Source organism: Spermophilus citellus (assembly GCF_964194105.1).
Source record: "Spermophilus citellus genome assembly, chromosome: 10".
Classification (NCBI taxonomy): Eukaryota; Metazoa; Chordata; class Mammalia; order Rodentia; family Sciuridae; genus Spermophilus; species Spermophilus citellus.
The window spans coordinates 46,081,053-46,105,250 of NC_138197.1; positions in this window are offsets into that span (position 1 = coordinate 46,081,053).

Below are 24,198 nucleotides of genomic sequence, written 5' to 3' on the forward strand. Positions count from 1 at the left end.
GTAAAGATTTTCTCTCATTCTGTAGGCTCTCTCTTCATGTTTTTGATTGCTTCCTTTGCTCTGAAAAACCTTTTTAGTTTAATTTCATTTCATTTTTTGATTCTTGATTTTACTTCTTTGTGCATAACTATTCTAATAATAATTAAAAAACAAACAAATTTAAACTGAGCCTGGGAAAAAAACCCTATTGTCATTAAAATTAAGATAGTCTAATGAATTGTGGGTCAGCAATAGGAAGATGATAAGAGGTTACTTCGTATAACCATCAAAAATATGGGCTGGAGATGTATCTCAGTGCTTGCCTGGAATTCATGAAGTCCTGGGTTCAATCCTTAGCAACACACACACACACACACACATACACACACACACACACATACTTCCCTCATCAGTCCATTCAATACTGTGTGGCTAGTTACTATTCCTCTTGATCTTGGGTTGGCAGTATGCATTCATGAAATTGTTGGCTTCTCAAATGAAGAAAACTCCCAACTCAGGATGTCACCTTCATCTCCAAAGCCAGAACTAATGAGTCTGTTTCTTCGAGTAGATAAGAATATCTGCTACATGTCTTTCCAGGAGAATCCAGGATTTTCTTCCTCAAAAACCAAATTTCTGGCCTGTAGCAGAACCTTCAGATAAGCCTAAAAGAAAACCATTAAGTACCTATGGATGATATAACTGAAAAGTTGTGGTTAGTTTATCACAGTAACCAATGGTGAATGAAGCAATATTCTTCATTAAAGTACATGTGCACTCTCTTACACAGATTTGATCAGTTTTTCCCTGAGTGTTACATAAGGGTAAAATGATCAAGCCTTCATTTTTAAATAAAGAAGAGAGATGTTTCTGCTTCCCCATTGCTCCTTTTTAGAATGCATCCTTTAAAAATATCATTGGTTTGATAAAAGGCCGAATCTTTTGATATTACAGTGCAAGGTCTTAGCCTTCTGACCCTTGGAACTGCAAATACATGTATAATAAATTCAGTAGTCTCTCTGAAGATATACAGGAGACCATCACAGGTACAGCACTTATATCTCAAGAAAATATGAGAAGTTTTAATTGTTATTTTCTACTTTTTTGTCCAGATTTTTTTGGACAGTTTTGCACTGACATTACAAACATGTAAGTCTGAAATGCTTATTCAATAATAACTTTTGTTTTTCCTTTTCATTGTTGCTCTGACAGGTCTTTGGTGGGTTCCCTAATAGCTTTAAAAAATGGTGTTGCTACCCTATGAAATATGAGCAATTACTCTATTTATAAGTTAGTGAATTAGCCTATCATACTTTCATGGATGCTAGCAAAAGACAATAAAGGACTGTTTATTACTCACAGCAGAGCAAGCAGTATGATATTCATGCTTGTAACAGTTCCCTTGGCTAATCAATTCATAGAGGAGCCATTGCCAGTATAAAAAGGCCCAGGTGGGATATGATACATGCAGTATATTTGCATCACAGCTAAGGAACTGAGAGTTTAGGAAACCTAAATCTTTTATAATGGGCTATAAGGAAATGAACTGTATTTACTAGAGGATGACATTAACTTCATTGTATTGACCTGTAAACATATCTATCTTCTACTCTAGAGAAAAACACTCTCTTCCAAGCCTATTTGTTATACAAATATCCTTGGAAAGATAATCTGCAGCAAAGGTAATGAGTGCCACTACTTGTACAGAAATTCAGAGAAACCATGGGGCCTTGTCTTCCAATTAATATGAGAAAATAATACTCCTAGTGAGGACACTGTAAAACCCAGGGCCTTCCTGAAAAGTGTGCAACTTATAAAACAAATTTATTATAATAATAAGTTAACCATACAAGATTAACTATGTGATAGCCAGTGTCTCAGAAAGATTTCTGTCCTTCTTGGAGATTATCAGGGCTTCAGATAACACAAATGGATCTATAAGTAGGCAGATTTTTAGAAGATATAGGAAGGACTTGGGAGGTTGAGGCAGGATGATCACTAGTTCAAGGCCAGCCTCTGCAACTTAATAAGACCCTGTCTCCAAATAAAAAATAAAAAGGACAGGGGAATGTAGCTTAGTAGTAAAGCTCCCCTGGGTTTAGGGTGATCTCAGGAAAATCAAACAGAGATACGTAGAATAGAGGGAAGAGACTGGGAGAGGGAAAGGGGAAATGCTGGGGAATGATATTGGCCAAATCATATTGTGTACACATATGAATATGTAACAATGAATCCTACCATTATGTAAAATTATAATGCACCAATAAAAATGTTAAAAATAAATTAATAAATAAAGTTTTTTTTAAAAAAATCTCCCTGGGGTTCAACTCTCAATATGTTAAAAAAAAAGAATAATATTAACTTTTCTGATTTTCTGAGGAAATAATATAAGCAGCTTAGGATGCTGAGTTTAATGATCCCTTCAAGAGAAAATAAATCCAAATATTATAAAAAGCCATTTTACTTTTTAAAGGTTTACTCTATATTGATTGAATCAGGGAAATTACATTTTTCTTGGAATACTTTTAATACAAAATTATCAAATTGATCTGATTTGTCTAAGGTTCATGTTGTTTGTACTAACTTTGTTTCTTACAAGAAAAAAGCTGCTTTCAAGCTAGCCATTTTGATAAGATATGTTATTTTTTCTTCTTAAAATGCTAGCACATTTTACTATCTGAACTTTTGTGTATTTCTCAGAATATCAGAATTTTACCCATATTTATTATTTTTTTACTTATCAGAACAGATATCTTATTTGGGGAGACTTTGTATCTCACATATGAATATTCTTGGAGTAGGAAAATATTTCACACACAATGAGAGGTCAAGCCTTTTCTCAACTATAGACAAGCACACAGAGACTTTCTAGCCTTAGTCTACAACATCATTCACAAGTCAAAATTCAACACATAAATAAAACATAAATCATTGGTCCAAATTCCAAAGTGCTTTCTTCTTTGCAATAAACATAAAATATTTTCTTAATTGATTTGAATTCACAGACAAGAAGACTAACCATAAAAGCCCTATAATTCAAATTTCTGACATCTGTCACCTCTCAGGGAATGAATTCCTCTTTTTATACACTACAAATCATTAAATGTTCAGGTCATAAAATCAGATTTTCATTTTGTGTTGCCCTATACAAAACAAACAAAAAGCAAATTTAAGATACAGAAAAAACCATAGAATGAGAAAATAAAACAGAGAAACAAATCAGTAAGGGTAATTTTTACTGCTGATTGGCATATATATAAGAATGAAGAAAGGATATAATTTGCTTAAAACTCAAGTACATTTCTTGGGATACTCAGTCATAGTGGTTGAGAAAGATGAGCTCACTTGGCATTTCAATAAAGCCGCTAAAACTGTTAAGGACAATTTTTGAAAGTTTAAAATATGACTCCCATATAAAGTGAACACATGTCAAAGATTTATTTAATTAAGGGATAAAGAGACTTGCAAAGAACTTAGTTTCAAAAATACCTAAGAGATGGGTCAAACACTTAACAGACACTGTTAGAGTCTGTAAACAAGTCAGGATGGTGCCTGGTATTTTGCCAGGGGGAGTGGTTTGTGAGGTGGCGCCAGCGAGCCATTAAGTGTGGAGATTCCTTATTGGTTGACTGCTGTATCGAGTTTATGTTAATTAAGATAAGCTGTGTGGAATGTATATATACCCCTCTTGTCCTACAATAAACGGCTCCTACTCCTGCTGTATCAATGTACACAAATTGTTCGTCACCCCCGGGTTATTTTGCTGCAGCCGGACTGCGGCAGATGGTGGCCGTTACGGGGAGCCCCAGGACACTCGGGGGTAAGTGACGAAAAAAAGCTGCCCGTCCATAGATAAGACGGGAGCAAATCTGCTCGTCCCTAGGCAGATAGGGCAAGAGGAAAAATGGCCATTTTGAGAAAATGGAGAAGATAGATACAGTATGTTTGTGTCTTGTTTTGTCTCAGTGTATTGTATTGTCTTTGTGATGAAAATATGGAAGGGGTGTTAAGTAAATTGATAAGGTAAGGAGGTACCCCAGTGGAACCAAGAGCAGTTAGGGCATGTGTTGATGGAAGTCTGGGAACTCTAGTCAGAAAGAAAAAAGTTCAGAGGAGGAAGGATTATCAGAAAAAAAGTTGCAGCAAAAGGCTGTTACTGAATACTTTTCCTTACCGGAGGGTGTGTGAATTGGTGCAGCGGCTGCCATGTGTGCGAGCCGGTTATGGCACAGCAAGGGCTTTCCAAGCAGCTGCGAGAGCCCAAATCCAAACCTGACCCGGAGGCACGGTGTCACAGGCTCTTGCTTCCTGAGCCCAGTGGCAGTTTGAGTCTGGGACACTCCCCGGACTCTCCCCAGGGCCATCTGGGGCTGCCCTGGACGCTGCAGGTGGAAGACGGCCCAAGTCCCTGAAGTTTGATCATTACAAGACCAGTAACTACAATGGTTCTCCCACACCTGGAGGCTAATGAGTAATGAACACTTTTAAGGCTTATTTCAAATGTAAAAAAACCTTGAGATAATGTACTAAATTGTTCAGAAGGTTGTTTTCTTAGTGGAATACTACAGGATTTTCTTTAGCATCATTGCCGGAGTTTCTGCCTTCGTCCCAGTGCCAGTGAAGACGAAGGTGGAAGAATTTCCAGTGTTGCTGAGAACCGGACGAGACTTCAGATCAAGCTAGCTGCCTGCAGAACTTACCTGGACTGTGATTTAAGCTAGCTGCCTGCAGAACTTACCTGGACTATGATTTACCTGGACTGTGAGTTAATCTATTGAGACACTGCTTTATCTGGACTGAGACAACAAACTGTAATCTACAACAAATTGTAACTCGGTATCTTTGCTAATGGTGTCATTGCTGGTATAATTTTTCCAAGGGCTTCTTGCATGGAGCCATCAATTGGCTTGGTATTGTGGCATTTTGTATCCTCCCCTTCTGTTTGTAGCAGATTATTTATCGTGTTTGTGTAAAAACCACTATGGTCATTATTTAAATTAAACAAAAGGGGGAAATGTTAGAGTCTGTAAACAAGTCAGAATGGTGCCTGGCATTTTGCCAGGGGGAGTGGTTTGTGAGGTGGTGCCAGCGAGCCATTAAGTGTGAAGATTCCTTATTGGTTGACTGCTGTATTGAGTTTATGTTAATTAAGATAAGCTGTGTGGAATGTATATATACCCCTCCTGTCCTACAATAAACGGCTCCTACTCCTGCTGTATCAATGTACACAAGTTGTTGGTCATCCCCCCCCCCCCCCCCGGTTATTTTGCTGCAGCCGGACTGTGACAAGACTCTATGCCAAAGAAGTTATACAAATGCCAAGTGAGAATATGAAAAAATATTTCAGGAAGAAAGGGAATAAAACAAGGAGATCCCTCCACACACTTGCCAAAATTGCCCAAATCAAGGTAGCATAACATTGGTAAGAATGTGGAGCAACCGTAGCTCTCATTGCTATTGGAAATACAAAATAATACAGTCTCTGGAAGACAAGTTGGTAATTTCTCATATTTCAATTCAGCATTTCTACTCCTTAGTATCTATCAAAAAGAAGTCAAAATTATGTTTGTACAAAAACTAGTACATGGGTCTTCCTAGTAGTTTTGTTTATATTTACCAGAACTTAAAACTGATGTGTTCCAGTAGGTAAATGGATGAATGGTGGTACATCTGGGCAATAGAATATCATCCAGTGATACAAATGAATGAAATACTGAACCATGAAAAGACATGGAGGAAACAAAAAATGTATATTAGTAAATGAAATAAATGAATCTTGAAAAGCTACATACTGTATCATTCCAACTACATGACATTCTGGGAAAGACAAAACTACAGGTACAGTAAAAATAAATAAATAGATAGATAGATAAATAAAATCAATAGTTGCTAGGGGCTGGTGGAAAGAAGGGATGAATGGGAAGATCACAGGATTTTTTTAGGGTAATGAAGCCACTCTATAATTAAACTGGTGGATACATGTAATTATACATTTGTTCAAACCCATAAAATATACACCAAGAATGAATCATAATGTAAACTATGGGCTTTGGCTGATTATGATGTGTCAATGTTACCAGTTGTAAAAATGTGTCACTATAGTGAGGGATGTTGATAAAGGGGAAGCTGTTCATATGTAGGGACAAGAATTACATGAGAAATATCTACACTCTCAACTTTCTGTGACTATAGAACTGCTTTAAAAATATAAAGTGATACAAAACACACACATATAAAGGAAAGAGAAATGTATGTGTGTATGTATATACAGATACATATGCATATATGAAGTGGTGAGTGTTATGGTAAGTAATGAAGTTATGATGAAATAAAGTTATGAAACTATATTCAAAACCAGTTTTAAGAACATTGTCAACTAGATTGGTTTAATTTTTATTTTGTATTTTTAGTTGTAGATGAACACAATTCCTTTATTTATTGTTATGTGGTGCTGAGTTTTGAACCCAGTGTCTCATGTGTGAGGTAAGAGCTCCACCACTGAGCTATAACCCTAGACCCTCAAAACTATTTTTTGAGGGGAGAGAAAGGGAAGGTATTTATGGGTGAGATTGATCAAATTTTAGACATGTAAAAATATGGCATAATAAATCTATTTATAATGAATCCATTATTATATATAATTACAATGCACCAACTAAAAAAAACAGTTAATGCCATAAAGGTAAAAAATAATTAAAGTTCTTATTTTGTAGTGTTTTCTATGTATAGGAATGATTTTTCTATTGATAATATAAATTAACCGCCATATTTTTAGATCAGAATAATTCATATGACTATCATATTTATACAAGTTTACAAGGACCCTTACAGAATTATAAAATAATTAAATTAAGAGCAAATAGTAAGCCAAGCATGGTGGCACACACCTGTAATCCCAGTGGCTCTGGAGGCTGAGGCATGAGGCTCTAGTCAGCCTCAGAAAAAACAAGGCGCTAAGCAACTCAGTGAGACCCTGTCTCTGAATAAAATACAAAGTAGGGCTGGGGATGTGGCTCTTATGGGGATATGACTCACACGGGGATGTGGTCAAGTGCCCCTGAGTTCAATCCCTGGTACAAAAAAAAAAGAAAAAGAGTATATAGTAATAGGATAGGAAAGGCAGCAGAATACAACATACACTAGTACGACATTATGTAAAAACGTGGATGTGTAACCGATGTGATTCTGCAATCTGTATTTGGGGTAAAAATGGGAGTTCATAACCCACTTGAATCAAATGTATGAAATATGATATGTCAAGAGCTTTGTAATGTTTTGAACAACTAAGAATAAAAAAATAGCAAAGAAAAAAAAAGAGTATATAGTAAGAATTTCATCCAGGTGATATACCAGGCAATCCTACCCTTTGTCCTCCAATAACAACAAAAAATAATGTAACAATTATTCCTAGATGAATATAATTACAGGAGTGTTTTGCAGTTCATTTAAGAAGTTGTAGAAACCCAGTAGAGCAAAAAGCACAAGTATAACTGAATGAAAAAGGGCAGAAGGAACAATTTTTGTGTTACCTTTGTCAGCCCATCCCCAGTCCAGCAGAACACCATGCCAAACAGAATGTTCCTCAGCCATAATTTCTCCTGCAGAATAAAAGGAGAACAGAAGGCCCCAACAGTGTTTACTGCTAAGAATCCTGTATTTGCTGATGTGGAATTCGGCTATCAAAGCCTATACTGAAAGAAAGAAAGGAAAAACATGTGTCATGCAAAAATATTATACCCAGCAAACCTATCCTTTGAAAGGGAGATAAAGTCTTTCCCAGAGAAAACAAAAACAAAGGGAGTTTGTCACAACTAAACAAGCCTTACAAGAAATACTTACACTAGTGTTCAAATTGAAATTAAATCCTGTTAAGTAAAAATACAAAGCATATTAAGGCATAATCTATTGGTAAAGGTAAGTATATAAGCAAAACTTTAATAACATTTCTATGGTGGTGCATAAATTATTTTTAAACATTGTATAAAAATAAGAGACAAAAATAGTAACAATAACTAACAAAAATTGTTACTTGTTGCATAATAAAGAAGTGCATTCTGACTTCAGGAACACAAAGTTGGATGAGATAGTAAGTGTAGAGTTTCCACATGTTATTAAAGTTAAGTTGTATCAATTTAAAATAGTTATAACTACAAGATAGTTTGTGCAAGCCTTATGATAGCCACAAAGGAAAAAAAATGGTAAAAGACACACAGAAAATAGAGAAATAATCATAGCAAATCACTGCCAAAAAAAAATCAACAAATAGCAACAAAAAATAAAGCAAGAGAAAAGTAGGAACAAAACAACTGCAAAACTAATGAACAATAAAATAGCAAAAGTAATTCTTCACCTGTCAACAGTTACTTGAAGCAGAAATAGTTTAAAATTACAATAAAAATACAGAAAATAACTGAATGGATCTTAAAAAAATAAGATTCAGTGATACACTGTCTAAAGTGACTCACTTTATATTTAAGGACAGAGGCTGGAAGTCAATAAATGGAAAAAGATATTGTATGTAAATAAAAAGCAAAAGAAGGCAGGGTGGCTATACTTGTGTCAAACAAGACTAATCAAAACTGTTACAAGAGACAAAGCCATTGTATAAAAACAGGATCAATTCAAGAGGAAAATACAATTATAAATACATAAGTACATATTCCCCCAGTATCAAAACCCCTAAGTCTATAAAGTGAATATTGACAAATTTAAAGGGAGAGATTGAAAGCAATAAAACAATAACAGAAGGCTTCAGTAACCTACTCTCAATAATGAATAAGAACATCTAGGTAGAACATAAATAAACAGCTGACTTCTACAGTGATATAAATCAAATACACCTAATAGACATGTACATAATTTTCCATTAAAGCACAGAATACATATTGTTCTCAGGCAAAAATGGAACATCCTCCAAGATACACTGCATGTTAGGCCTAAAACAAGTCTTAATCAAAAATCCTCCAACAAAGAAAAACCCAAGACCAGATCTCTTCACATATAAATTGTACAATTCAAAGAAAACTAACCCCAGTTCTTCTTAGACTCTTATAAAAATAGAAGAGGGAATACTGCCAGTTTTTGAGGCCAGCATGATTATTAATTTCCTTTTCGGATAGTTTTTTGTTAGTGTATAGAAGTGCAACTGATTTTTGCTTGTTGATTTTGGACACGCTTTACTAAATTTATTTACTTGCTTTAACAGTTGTTTGGTTGTTTTTTTTTTTTTTGTCTTTAGGTTTTCTAGATATGTGATCATATCATCTGAAAGCAGATAATTTTCTTTCTTTCCGATTTGAATGCATTTTATCTCTTTTTCTTGTCTAAGTCTTCTAGCTAGGTCTCCTAGTACTATATGGAAGAGAATGGGCATCCTTGTCTTGTACAAATCTCAAAGGAAAAGCAATGACAAAAAATAGCTCAAATCTACTCATTTAACATGAATCCCGCATTCCACGTGGTCCTATCTTTTTATGTTTAGTTTTGTGGTCTAAGTTTTGTAGTTATATCCAAAAAACAATCACTAAGGCCAATATCCAGAAACTTTTCCTCTATTTTCTTTTCTAGTTTACAGTTCCTGTTCTGATATTTATTCATTCTGAGTTGTTTTTAATGGATGGTACAAAATAAAATTCTAATTTCATTCCTTTGAATGTGGATATGCAATTTTCTCAGCAAGATTTATTGAAGAGCCTGTTTTTTTCCCATTGTGTCCTCTTGGTGCTCTGTCAAAAAAAAATTACTATATTTATTTAGATCAATTTCTGAGCTCTCTATTCTGTTCCACTAGTCTATATGTCTGTTTTTATGTCAGAAATGTACAGTTTTGATTACTATAGATTTATATGATTTTATTTTATTTATTGTACTAAGGATTGAAACTAGAGGTGCTTTTATCACTGAGCATCAACCCCAGATTTTTAAAAAATTTTTTTTATTTTGAGACAGGGTCTCATTTAGTTGGTTAGGGCCTTGCTAAATTGCTGAGGCTAGCCTCCAACTTGGGATTCATCTGCCTCAATCTCCTGTCCTGAGTCACTGGGATTACAGGCTTGTGCAACCATGCCTGGCTACAATATTAAATCAGGAAGCATGATATTTTCAGCTTGTTTTTCTTACTCATAGTTATTTCCCATAATTTGTGAAGAATGTCATTGGAATTTTGAAAAGGACTGCATGACTCTGTATGTTGCTTTGAGTAGTATGGACATTTTAACAACCTTAATTCTTCTGATCCATGATCATGAGATTATCTTTTAATTTATTGTATACTCTTCACCTACTTCCATTAATGTTTTATAATTTTAGTGTACAGATTGTTTACCATCTTGCCTGAATTTATTCCTGTGTATTTTTATTTTTGATACTACCATAGCTAGGATTATTTTCTGGAGTGCTTTTTCAGATAGGCCATTATTTATGTATAAAAAATGCTATAGATTTTTGTATGTTGCTTTGTATTCTGCAGCTTTACTGAATTCATTTATTATAATATTTAAATTTTAAGTATAAAACTTTAGTAGAGTTTTATTTTACTCTGATACATTTTATATTTATAGATGAATTTTTAGAAATCATGGTGAAATGTTTAGTTGGTCTAGAAAAAGCAGCATATGTAAATTTTTGCTCAAATTCTGAAAAAAAGTATCTTCCTAATAAAATGCAGATAGTAATTTTGTTGTGTTTTTCTTGAGCATTTCATACTATTTAGTGTAATTCCCTTTAGCCAACACTATAATTCCCCCCCCCCACCACAACACATACACATATATTGGGTTCATGCAGGGTATAAATTGTGAATCTTGGCTGTGGGAAAAATCACCTGGAGTGGTTTTAAAAGAAATATCGATGCTTGGAACATACCTCACCACCTAAAGCAGAATTATTGGTGGTAAATCCCAAGTGTCAGTGTTTTCCATAACTTATTCACATTATTCAAATGTACAGCCCAAATACTGATCCAATGAATTTCTAGGTGCTAGTTAGTTTATTACTGACATTTCCCCCTGAAGTTTTTAATACTTTAAGAAATTGTTACCTTGGGATTTTTTAAAATAAGAGTTCACAAAATTTTTATTTTACTCTTAGAAATAGACATGATCAGGGCTGGGGCTATAGCTCAGTAGGTAGAGTGCTTGCCTCGCATGCTCGAGGCCCTGGGTTCAGTCTCTAGCACCACACGTGTGTGTTCACACACATGGCACAAAGGGTAGACATGTTATATTACTAACATTTTGAAAACTATTAACTAAAATATACCTTTATATAATATAAGGGTATGTCCCAACAGAAAGTATGCTGTTGGTCTAGATGCACAGTAAAATATTCACCCATATTTGCTCATACATGTGACTTTAGTGTGTAAGAGGGAGGGGAGTATACAGTCAATGTTATTTCAAAGCAGAGAGCAGTTATTTTCAATAAAGGAATGATTCTTGCTTGCTATTGGAAGACAACCTAATTGATTTGTGTACTCTATAACCTAATCTAGATTGAGAAATTTAAAGACAAGAAAATGCTATTCTTCATGAATAAAAAATGTGGGCTATTTTCATTTGGGGAAGAGTTGACAGGAATCTCCACTAACACACCTTTTGGTGAGGTATCTGAGATGGTTATCTGTATTCATTGATGTGAAACTATGGGAGGAGGTAGAGTGATGCTTGTAACTAGTTGGGTAAAATCTCAGTTGAAAATTGTTTATGGGCACCTGTGCAGTGACTTGGTCTGAGAACCCTGGGAGAACTCAAGTGCCTGATTAAGATTTTTTTTAAAAAATATTTTTTAGTTGTAGTTGGACAGAATACCTTTATTTATTTATTTATTTATTTATTTTTATTGGTGCTGAGGATCAAACACAGTGCCTCGCATGTGCTAGGTAAGCACTCTACCGATGAGCCACAACTGATTAAGTTTTAATTGTTTTATTTTATATGTATTATATATATGATTTTCCTGAATATGAAATTTGAGTTTTTCACCCAAACGTTTAATAAAATAATCTTGTTAAATTCTATTGGCAGGTCTTAGCTATTGGGGAATATTCTGGGCCTGTGCTAGGAAAGAAGTACCAAAGTGGAGAGCAGCAACCGCCTGAAGGAAAAACCAGGCAAGGAAGTATGAGGAGGGGGGAGAAGGGAGGGAGGAGAGACATCTTCAGACACAGAGAACCAGGTATTTGGTACAGGTGATAATAACCAAAATAGTTCTGGATCCTTTTTTGAAATATTCCTTGGTGATTCTAGAGGTACTTTGGTAGCAGAAAGTGTTCCAAGGTCAGACATCCAGTTATTGAAGATGGATGTTATTTCTGGTAAAATGACAAGGGACTTTCTCTTTTTCTTTTTCTTTCTTTTCCTTTCTTTTTTTTTGGGGGGGGGGATGAATGTTGATAGCTGAGAAAGAAGAGAAAACTGGAATAATAGGGGGGAAAACCCCAACTTCATAAAAATATTCATTCTACCAGCCAGCAAACCATCCTTAATTGTATTAGTTGCATATGTTGCTTATATATTGCATATTCATTAACTGTATATATCAACTGGACCAGCTACCAAAAACTGATTCCTTTTAGAGGCGTAGTATTAAAAATAATTAATATATACCACAGCTATTTGCCAGTCATAGTACATATGAAGCTATTAATCATTACCTGTAATCTTACATCTTTGATAGGATGATCTTTAAAAAAATTACAAAAGAGGTAATTCTATACTAAGTGTGCACTTTTAAGCTGTAATTTTATGAAAATTTTTGCTTACTTGTTGTTTTCGTATATAATATTTCACTTCTATTTCTGGATGCAATTATACAAAAATGATTTGTCTAGGGACTGATCCATGGAGAATCCCTTTTAGCAGGATGACAGCATAATGAGAGAAGGTTAAATAGACAGCAGCCGGTGCAGCTGAGGATCATCACAAACCAGCATGGGAAGAAAATTCAGGATATAGAAGCCATCTGGCCAGAGGCAATTGAGCAAATCCTCACAAGGAAATCTAACTTTTGTTAATTTTAGGTACAATGCAGAACAGAAATATTTTTAATTCTTAATAAAATGAATGATTCAGGGTTCCAAGAGATATGATGCCTTCAAACGTAGGGAATTTGAAAATTTCCCATTCTCAAAAAAACTCTAGCTAAAACTAAAAATGAGCTAGAGCATACTCAAACTTTTGACATATTCAGCTACAGAATACATGATAACCACACTTTTTCTCCATGAGGAGACCTAGATTATAATCAAAATGCTTATTTTACAGTTGACAACTTTTGTGATCAATGTTCACTGTTCTCTGTCTGCATTTGTTTATATTTCCTTTCTTTTGGATCTTCCCTCTTGTTTTCCTCCCAAGACTCCTCTCTTCTTGTACTTCTCCCATACTGACCCAATTTTGGAACTGACTTTTCCAATAGTGTTTCCCATAAAAAGAAGATATTGCAGAGAGAAAGAAACAGAAATGGGGGTGCAGATAATCCGGTGTCTATATAGCAGATTTTTAGCCCAATCTTTTAATTTATACCTGAAAATATACTATGACTGGGTTTACCATTTAAAGTGCTAAGGCATCTTGGATTCCTTGAAAATTGCATTTTTCTGTTCAACAGTTATTCACTGAGTATGTCCAACTACCAGACACTACTCTCGGTACTGGATATAGAGCAGTGAAAAAAATCAGACAAATATCCTGCTCCCACAGAACTTATATCTAGTGAGTGAGCATATCCATATCCAACTTTTCCTACAAGTATTTTATTAGAAATCTAACTTTTAATACACAAGAATGATATATTGGTTCATTTCTACCTATTCTACTGATGGCTTCCTATATTTATGAAGCTCATTTTGACTTTGATTCTTTCCTTTCTTACTCTGCCTTATCTCAGTTTTCTGCAACCAGCTAATAAAAATCAGGAAGAGGGAATCATTTGGGGCTAGTTTGGAGGCCGGGTACCCCAATATCAGCGACCATCACATTTCCTAACACATAGTGGTGTTTGCAGAGCCCAATGACACTGTTGTTCTTACTCCATGCTTGGCCAATTTTCAGCTCCATGACTTTGCTAGAGTTTTTTCACTTATCTGAAATGTTCTCTGTCTTTGGACCCTGCTTTATAATCAAGGGCTATTTTAAGGCTGAATATTTCACTTGGAATTGTCAGTATAAATTAACCATCAACACATTGATCATTACTCTTTTCTCCCATATTTATCATTTTTTTTTTATAATTTAGTGTATGCTATGCTTTTTCATTCTATAAGTTGTTTTCCTGGTAGAACTACATAATAGATTTTTCATAATCTAAGTTTGGGTTTTTTCCTACTTCATATTCAATACATGCTAAAGAGTCAACTGATAATTCTTTCAATTAGTAGTCAGCTCAATTTACTGAGTACTGACTATATTCATTAGTTATAGGGCAAAAACCTTAACATAATGAATGAGATCTTTTATAACTCAACCTTTCATCTACTTTTAGGTCTCCTCATCTTCTACTTTATTCCCCTTTAAAATCTAGTTTTTCCAGAAGAACAGGCCCAGCAACCTGCGTAGGGGCAGAGCCGCCCCAGCGCCTGCTAGGTAGGCGGACCTGCGACCCACCAGCAGAACAGGCCCAGCAGCCCGACAGCGTGGTAGATACATTGCCCCGGTTGGGGGAGGGACAGAGCCAACACCCTTGCCTGCTAGGTAGGCGGACCTGCAACCACCAACAGAACAGGCCCAGCTGCCTACAGAGAGGAAGAGCCGCCCCAGCGCCTGCAAGGTAGGCGGACCTGTGACCCACCGGCAGAACAGGCCCAGCAACCCGCGGAGGGGCAGAGCTGCCCCCCGCGCCTGCAAGGTAGACAGACCTGCAACTGACAGACAGATCAGGGCCAGCGGCCTGCCAGCATGATAGGCACATTGTCCCAATTGGAGGAGGGGCAGAGCCGCCACCCGCGCCTTCAAGGGAGACTTTGCAACTATACAAGAGCAATATAAATATATAGGGGGAAAAGTCAATAACACAACAGTTTCACCAAGCAGAAGGAAACACGAGCAGTATGAAAAGACAAGGAAAGAAAGGACCACAAGCAATGCAGGTCAACTCAACTCTAGAAGAGGTAATAGCTGCAACAGATGGAATGTCAGATAAAGAGTTCAGGATATACACGCTTCAGATGATCTGGAGTCTCAAGGAAGACATTAGACAGCAAAATCAGACAATGAAAGATCACTTCGACAATGAATTACATAAACAAATCCAAGAAGCAAAAGATCAACTATACAGGGAGATAGAGGTTATAAAAACAAACAAACAGAAATCCTAGAAATGCAGGAAGCAATAAACCAACTTAAAAACTCAATTGAGACTACTACCAGCAGAATAGAACACTTAGAAGATAGAACATCAGACAATGAAGACAAAGTATTTCAACTTGAAAAGAACATAGACAGCTCAGCAAGACTGTTAAGAAACCATGAGCAGAACATCCAAGAATTATGGTATAACTCAATAACACAATTAATAACCTAGACTTAATTGACATATATAGAATATACCACCCAACATCAAGCAGTTACACTTTTTTCTCAAGAACACATGGATCCTTCTCAAAAATAGATCATATATTATGTCACAGGGCAACTCTTAGCCAGTATAAAGGAGTAGAGATAATACCATGCATCTTATCTGATCATAATGGAATGAAACTGAAAATCAACGATAAAAGAAGGAAGGAAAAATCATGCATCACTTGGAGAATGAACAATAGGTACTGAATGATAAATGGGTTATAGAACACATCAAGGAGGAAATTAAAAAATTCTTAGAGATAAATGAAAACACAGACACAACATAGTGGAATCTATGGGACACATTGAAAGCAGTTCTAAGAGGAAAATTCATTGCTTGGACTTCATTCCTTAAAAAAAGAAAAAACCAACAAATAAATGATCTCATACTTCATCTCAAAATCCTAGAAAAAGAAGAGCAAAACAACAGCAAAAGAAGTAGAAGGCAAGAAATAATTAAAATCAGAGCTGAAATTAATGAAATTGAAGCAAAAGAAACAATTGAAAAAATTGACAAAACTAAAAGTTGGTTCTTTGAAAAAATAAATAAAATCGACAGACCCTTAGCCATGCTAATGAAGAGAAGAAGAGAGAGAACTCAAATTACTAGCATACGGGATGAAAAAGGCAATATCACAATAGACACTTCAGAAATACAGAAGATAATCAGAAATTATTTTGAATCCTTATACTCCAATAAAATAGAAGATAGTGAAGGCATCGATAAATTTCTTAAGTCATATGACCTGCCCAGATTGAGTCAGGAGGATATAGACAACTTAAACAGACCAATATCAATTGAAGAAATAGAAGAAACCATCAAAAGACTACCAACTAAGAAAAGCCCAGGACCGGATGGGTATACAGCAGAGTTTTACAAAACCTTTAAAGAGGAACTAATACCAATACTTTTCAAGCTATTTCAGGAAATAGAAAAAGAGGGAGCTCTTCCAAATTCATTCTATGAAGCCAACATCACCCTGATTCCTAAAGCAGACAAAGATACTTCAAAGAAAGAAAACTATGGACCAATATCTCTAATGAACCTAGATGAAAAATCCTTAATAAAATTCTGGTGAATTGGATACAAAAACATATCAAAAAAATTGTGCATCATGATCAAGTAGGATTCATCCCTGGGATTCAAGGCTGGTTCAATATATGGAAATCAATAAATGTTATTCACCACATCAATAGACTTAAAGATAAGAACCATATGATCATCTCGATAGATGCAGAAAAAGCATTCGACAAAGTACAGCATCCCTTTATGTTCAAAACACTAGAAAAACTAGGGATAACAGGAACCTACCTCAATATTGTAAAAGCTATCTATGCTAAGCCTCAGGCTAGCATCATTCTGAATGGAGAAAAATTGAAGGCATTCCCTCTCAAATCTGGAACAAGACACGGATGCCCTCTCTCACCACTTCTGTTCATCATAGTTCTCGAAACACTGGCCAGAGCAATTAGACAGATGAAATAAATCAAAGGCATAAAAATAGGAAAAGAAGAACTTAAATTATCACTATTTGCAGATGACATGATTCTATACCTACCAGACCCAAAAGGGTCTACAAAGAAACTATTATAGCTAATAAATGAATTCAGCAAAGTGGCAGGATATAAAATCAACACGCATAAATCAAAGGCATTCCTGTATATCAGCAACAAATCCTCTGAAATGGAAATGAGGACAACCACTCCATTCACAATATCCTCAAAAAACAAAAAATAAAATACTTGGGAATCAACCTAACAAAAGAGGTGAAAGACTTATACAATGAAAACTACAGAACCCTAAAGAGAGAAACAGAAGATCTTAGAAGATGGAAAAATATATCCTGTTCATGGATAGGCAGAACTAACATCATCAAAATGGTGATATTACCAAAAGTTCTCTATAGGTATAATGCAATGCCAATCAAAATCCCAATGGAATTTCTTGTAGAAATAGATACAGCAATCATGAAATTCATATGGAGAAATAAAAGACCCAGAATAGCAAAAACAACTCTAAGCAGGAAGTGTGAATCAGGCAGTATAGCGATACCAGACCTCAAACTATACTACAGAGCAATAGTAACAAAAACATCATGGTACTGGTATCAAAACAGGCAGGTGGACCAATGGTACAGAATAGAGGACACAGAAACCAATCCACAAAACTACAACTATCTTATATTTGATAAAGGGGCTAAAAGCATGAAATGGAGAAAGGATAGCATCTTCAACAAATGGTGCTGGGAAAACTGGAAATCTATATGCAACAAAATGAAACTGAATCCCTTTCTCTCGCCATGCACAAAAGTTAACTCAAAATGGATCAAGGAGCTTGATATCAAATCAGAGACACGGCGTCTGATACAAGAAAAAGTTGGCTCCGATCTACATACTGTGGGGTCGGGCTCCAAATTCCTCAATAGGACACCCATAGCACAAGAGTTAATAACTAGAATCAACAAATGAGACTTACTCAAACTAAAAAGTTTTTTCTCAGCAAAAGAAACAATAGAGAGGTAAATAGGGAGCCTACATCCTGGGAACAAATCTTTACTCCTCACAGTTCAGATACAGCCCTAATATCCAGAGTATACAAAGAACTCAAAAAATTAAACAATAAGAAAACGTATAACCCAATCAACAAATGGGCCAAGGACCTGAACAGAGGCTTCTCAGAGGAGGACATACAATCAATCAACAAGTACATGAAAAAATGCTCACCATCTCTAGCAGTCAGAGAAATGCAAATCAAAACCACCCTAAGATACCATCTCCTTCCAGTAAGATTGGCAGCCATTCTGAAGTCAAACAACAACAAGTGCTGGCGAGGATGTGGGGAAAAGTGTACACTTGTACATTGCTGGTGGGACTGCAAATTGGTGCAGCCAATTTGGAAAGTAGTATGGAGATTTCTTGGAAAGCTGGGAATGGAACCACCATTTGACCCAGCTATTCCCCTTCTCGGTCTATTCCCTAAAGACATAAAAAGAGCATGCTACAGGGACATTGCTACATCAATGTTCATAGCAGCACAATTCACAATAGCAAGACTGTGGAACAAACCTAGATGCCCTTCAATAGACGAATGGATAAAAAAAATGTGGCATTTATACACAATGGAGTATTACTCTGCATTAAAAAATGACAAAATCATAGAATTTGCAGGGAAAAGGATGGCATTAGAGCAGATTATGCTAAGTGAAGCTAGCCAATCCCTAAAAAACAAATGCCAAATATTTTCTTTGATATAAGGAGAGTAACTAAGAACAGAGTTGGGAGGAAGAGCATGAGAAGAAGATTAACATTAAACAGAGGTGAGAGGTGGGAGGGAAAAGGAAAGAGAAGGGAAATTGCATGGAAATGGAAGGAGACACTCATGGTTATACAAAATTACATAGAAGAGGAAGTGAGGGGAAAGGGGAAAAAAACAAGGGGGAGAAATGAATTAGAGTAGAGGGGGTAGAGAGAGAAGATGGGAGGGGGATAGTAGAGGATAGGAAAGGCAGCAGAATACAACAGACACTAGTATAGCAATATGTAAATCAATGGAAGTGTAACTGATGTGATTCTGCAATCTGTATATGGGGTAAAAATGGGAGTTCATAACCCACTTGAATCAAAGTGTGAAATATGATATGTCAAGAACTATGTAATGTTTTGAACAACCAACAATAAAAATTAAAGAAAAAAATTTAAAAAAAAGAAAAAAAAAAGAAAAGAAAATCTAGTTTTGCTGAATTTCTCAGCCAGTTGCAGGTATATCATTTGTTATTATTCTGTGCCTTCACATTTGCTTTTTCCTGTTCCCTTGCTACTTTCCCTCCCACACACAAATAATAAGCGAGTTTCAGTTCTCTCTTAGTGCTTTGCTTGTCCTTCTTATAGAAAATAGGCCAGCTGCCCATATATTCAACCATGTTGAAGTCCCAGAAACCAGTTTTATTCATACTTGCACACTCACAGCATAGCAGTCTAAGAGAGAGGAGGATATTGTATGGGACCAGTAGTTTCTAGCAAAGCAGTCGGGGGGTAGCTATAATGTGTGTGTGTGTGTGGGGGGGTCCCAAATATTTAAAATCTGGGTATGAAAAAGATTTCAAGAAAAATGGAGGTGGTGTGAAGAGACAGGTATATTGGCGGCCTCGACACTTGTCCATTGTACTGGAAATGGAACCCAGGGCTTTGCACATGCTAGGCATGTGTTACCTCTACCACTGAGTTGCACCCACATCCCAGAGACCTTCTGGACTAATTTTTCCTTTCCCCCATGATTCGTCATGCTGTCTCTGTCACAGAGCAAGTTGCCATCTATTCACAAGTCTTCCATGGGTTTGTATGTCTTCCTGGACCAGCACCATATTGTCTTACCTGTTCCCACATCATAATCAATACTGACATAAGCAGCATAATACAAAAGTAATATATGTTCAGTGCAAAAAAAAATTTAAATAGGACAGAGTTGAAAGAAAGTAAAAATTACCCAGTAGAGATAAACTGTTAATATTCTGGTGTATAGCTTTACACTCTACATATGCTATATTTACAATTCATATTTGCATACGTGTACTCATCTATACATATACAACATATATGTATACATACTTTTTGCATATGTGTGTCATTAAAGAAAAAAACAAAAAGAAAAATGGGTGACACATAACAGCAAGAACTCAAGAAGCATGAAGAAAAATTATAATAGAGGATTGACATAGAAGATGTCACCTAACAGCATGTAAGAGCCATGATGATACATGAGCAGTAATAAAGCATCAGTACTGAAAAATTGAGTTATTTCTCACTTATCAGAAAGTTTTGGCAGTGAGAAGAAGGTGAATAATCGAATGGTTAAATAAAGATGTCAGCATTGGAAACAGAAATACTTTCAAGATGGAAGAGACACATTTGTTGATTTTAACATCTTCATCAACTTTTATTAGTAGTTTTTTAGCATGCCTATTTTTCCATGCCTTTAAAACAAGTAAGGAAAAATATAAAAATATTAAAATAAATTATTAAAGAAAAATAATACCTAAAAGTAAAACACTGTTTTTCCCTGCTGTTCTACCCTTGTCTCTCAACATAACCAACACAACCCAATTTGAGTGGTTCTCATTCCACACAGGGTTTTGTCTATGAAATATTACAATGATCAAGTATTTCTTGTTTATTTTAATTGTTCTCATTTAATTGAGCTTATCCTTTAACATGTATGTTAAATCTCACCATCTCTATGAAGTTTTCATAAATAGATTTAGTTGGAGTCTGTATGGAATCTCCCATATTCTCATACTACTTATTTATATTTCTTAGGCAAAAGTAATTCAATCACTGAATCATGGTAGATAATACAGAGGTTCTCAAATATTCTTCATCTTCCACCCTCACTTTTATCTATTATAAAAATCTTGTATTGGTGTGGGACATTTATTTCATCAATGAACCAATTTTGATACATTATTATTATCTGAAGTCCTTAGTTTATATTTGTTTCACTTTTCATGTTGTATAGTTTAACGGGTTTTTCCAAATATTTAATATCATGTATACCTTACAGAATAGTTACACTGTCCTAAAAATCTTCTGTGCGCCCTCTGTTCATCCCCTTCTCCCCTTTAATTTTAGATCTTTCTAAAAACAATTTAAACCTTTTAATTATTTGCATAGTTTTACCTTTTCTAGAATGTTATATACTTGGAATCATAAGTATGTAGCCTTTACAGACAGAATTCTTTCACATAGACATATGAATTTAAGCTTTCTCCATGTCTTTGTGTGGCTTATGAGCTCCTTGCTTTTTATTGCTGAATAATATTCCATTGCATGGACATAGTACAGGCTATATAACCATTCACCTATTGAAGGAAATCTTGGCTGTTTTTAAGTTTTGGCACTTATATAAATAAGACTGCTATAAACATTTGTTTGGAGGTTTATATTTGGACATAACTTTTCAACTCTTTAGGTAAATACCTACCTGTGTGAATGGTAAATGCCTAGCTCTATGACAAACTGCCAAAACATCTTCCAAAGTGGCTGTACCATTTTGCCTTCCCACTAGCAATGAATCACAGTTTGTATTATTCCACATCTAACCAGCACTTAGTGCTGTCGTTATTTTGGATCTTAGCCATTCTAATAAGTGTGTAGCAGTATTATTGTTTTAATTTGTAATTTCCTAGTGACATTTTATATTGGGGATCTTTTCATATACTTATTTGCTTTCTCATCTTCTTTGGCAAAGTCTCTGTTCAGATCTTTTGCCCATTTTTCAATAGGGTTGTTTTCTTATTATTGAGTTTTGGGGATTATTTGTATATACAGACATACCTCTTTTATCAAATATGTGTTTTACAAATATTTTTCTCCCAGTCTGTAGCTTGTCTTTTCCATTTTTAAAAATGTCTATCATATTTAATTAAATGTTAGAATTGAGCAAAACGTTCTGTAGGGTGGGATTTTGTCTTAGGAATCTTTGTGGTTGAATTTAATTAATTTGCCCAAACTGGAAACATTCATGTCAGAATTCAGCTCCTGATGCTGTCATGATTTCCTCACAGAAGTGTGGAGCTGTTGAGAGCCTAATCATCAGTGTTTTCTAAGGACGCAACTATTCAAGAGTATGTTTTTAATATGTAAGAACATTATTTTTCCAAGTGTATAAACAGTCAAATAGGAGCACATCATTCTAATTTTGTACATGGTCAACGTTTAACCTGCATATAAAATTTTCTCACCATATAGCTAGAAGATTAATATAATTGCTTCAGAGAAACTAAAAGAATTCGTTAACATTTAGTTTATCTTTTCTGTGTTCTCCATGGCTTCTGATAGAAAAACTGAAAATAACAGTAATGTAACTCCTTCAAACAACCAAATTACTGAATGGATTCTTGTCATACACAGAAAATGATGGTAGCTGGAATAAAATCCCAGAGCATAAAGATGGGGGGAAAAACATGAAAAATCCTAAAAGAAAAGACAAGAAACATGTTTCGCAAACTATTGGCCCTTTGGGCTTCAGTAACTGAGTGAAATTCCAGTCCAGGAACTACGTTTCAACAGCCCAAATAACTTGGAAACATTTTATGTTAAAAGTTATAAATTTAGTTGCCAGTTTATTAATCTCCTTCCCCAACTTTTGAAGCATAAGCCGAGGAGCAAACAATATTTTTATCTGCCTTGACAATGTATAATTTTTATTGTGTATGAGAATATAAACTATTTGTTTTACTTTTAAACACTTTTATTTTTTATTATTCCTACAACTAGTGGTAAAACAGATAAGGCACATTATTTCAAATTACTTGTCTCACCTGTTAGACACCTCTACCTGAAGGTTGCATGAATTCTAAATTCAATATGATCACTGTTTCCCCATCTCCAAAAATCTGTTATATTTTTATATTCCTGACTCAATCAATGACATTAAAACGTATCCTGTCTCCCAGGCTGTAATCCTCATTTATGCACACTCTCCATCTACCTCTCAGTCTCTCTTTCCTACTCATACTCCATCCTCTATATTGCTTTGAAGTATATAAATCTGATTCCAATCCCTAGCCTCAAAATTTTGACTAATGTCCAATTAACTATTTGAAGAAGTGTAAACTCCCTTTAATGTAATGTAGAGGCTCTCATAAGCAAGCTTTGATCAACCTTTCCAGTCTCATCTTTCTCTGTACCCCAAACACACTCTATACTGATTGCCTTGAACTTCACACAATTCCCACACACAATTTCTTTCTTTGATTTTTACACTATGTTTCTGCTTTTTTCTCTGAACCTCCACTGTTTCTTTTTATGAAAATATTTTGAAGAATTTCTGTGACATGATTTATCTTTTCTTCTTGTATATTTCCATTTCATTTTATTCTATTGCATTGGACTTACTTTTGTGATTTCCCACCTAAACTATTAATTCCTTGAGAATGGGAACCAAGCCACTGAATTTAGTCTAGGTCACTTAGCACAGTTGGTAGCATAAATTAAACAAACTGAAGGCTGAGTGAGTGAATGAGTGATTGATTGCCAACATTTTGTTTCCAATGTCAAAGTTTTTTTCTAGAAAGTCCTCAGGGGAGTTACTTTATTCATGAGTACTCTATATTTATTAATTTATTTTTTATAAAACACACTCATGTGGTCAAGTGTAAGGTACTATGTTGTTTCAAAAGTACCCAAGATATTTAAGGTCTAACCTACTTTCGGTGAGGGTTGTGGACTCCGGTTGGTGGATCTAGAGCTAACTGAATTGGGTAGAAAGCAATGGGTACTGCAGCTTATGTTTCTGGGGGTGGAAAGGAAGACAAAATTATTTTGAGTTTCATACAAAAAGATGGCATTTGCTTCAATTATTAAATTATCGGTGCCATTTAGACAATCAGAGATGCAAAGAAAACACATTTTGTAGAGAGCAGCAGAAGCCATGGCTGGAGAGAAGGGTGAGATAAAGCCAGGCATGATTCAATTGTGGAGGATCTTAAACATGAGGTTAGGGAGTCTGACATTTGCTCCACAAGTAACAGGGAGCTTTATGATTTCTGGACTGAGATGAGACATGGACAGGACTCCCCTCTGGCACAATAAATCTCTGAGATCAGTAGATTTAAAAAGTGGATTGGAGAAGGAATAAACTAACAGTGGGAAGAACAAAATAATG